The sequence below is a fragment of the Helianthus annuus genome, chromosome 1, assembly GCF_002127325.2.
Source record: "Helianthus annuus cultivar XRQ/B chromosome 1, HanXRQr2.0-SUNRISE, whole genome shotgun sequence".
Classification (NCBI taxonomy): Eukaryota; Viridiplantae; Streptophyta; class Magnoliopsida; order Asterales; family Asteraceae; genus Helianthus; species Helianthus annuus.
In genome coordinates this window covers 125,683,588-125,684,534 of record NC_035433.2, presented here as the reverse complement: position 1 = coordinate 125,684,534, position 947 = coordinate 125,683,588, and the positions used below count along the sequence as shown (strand labels likewise).

Genomic DNA, 947 nt, shown 5'->3' with positions numbered 1-947 from the left:
CTTTCATACAACTCCAATTTTCATGTGACCCACCACACCCTTCACAAGCTATAACCGAGACCGTTTTTGTCATTTCTAACTTTTTGATTTTCGAAGAAAGGCCTCGATTTGTGCTTGTAAAGAAGTACTTTCATCAACCTTATGGGCACCCGGGGCAATAGATTTATTGCCTCGGGGAGTGTGCCACTGAAAATTGGTTTGAGCAATTTCCTCAATTTGATTGTATATTTCATGTGGGCGGCGATTACCTAAAAGTCCCCCGGAGCTAGAGTCAAGTGTTTGTCTTCTGTGTGGCAACAACCCATTGTAGAAAGTGGATACTTGTTGCCATACCGCAAGACCGTGATGAGGACACTTTCGCAATAGCTCTTTGAACCTTTCACAAGTTTCATATAAGGATTCCCCATCCTCTTGTGAATATGTATTAATTTCAGTTATTAATTTAGCCGTTTTAGCAGGAGGGAAATACTTATATAGAAATTTTTGTGCTAGTTCATCCCAGGTGTTTACCGAGCCAACTGGGAGGGCGTTGAGCCAAGCCTTTGCTCGGTTCTTTAGTGAAAATGGAAACATCCGAAGGCGGATGGCGTCGTTTGATGCTCCATTGATCTGAAAGGTATCACATATTTCTAAGAAATTAGTAATATGTAGATTGGGATCCTCGTCCGCAAGCCCATGGATGGTTACGGAGTTTTAAAGCATTTGTATCAAATGTGGCCGAAGTTCGAAGTTGTTAGCTTCGACATTCGGTGCATTGATAGCGGCGCCGAGATTACCTACAGTGGGTCGTAGGTAATCAATGAGGGTACGTTGGTCTGCCATCGGAAGTGGGTCTCCCGAGACTTTCTCTTGGTTTTTAGCTTTAACTCTTTTTCTGAGAAAGCGTTCGGGTTCTTCTAGAGGTTCTTTTATGTCTCTAATAGAACTGGAGCTCAAACACTACGTAG

The 947-nt window shown here is 42.9% G+C and overlaps 1 non-coding gene across 1 annotated transcript; it reads left to right on the top strand.

Moving 5' to 3' along the window:
- The first annotated feature begins 337 nt into the window (after positions 1–337).
- On the top strand, positions 338–444 carry LOC118482889. Its single transcript, XR_004869138.1, has one exon. It is a non-coding gene; the product is annotated as a small nucleolar RNA R71 (small nucleolar RNA).
- Positions 445–947: the final 503 nt, after the last annotated feature.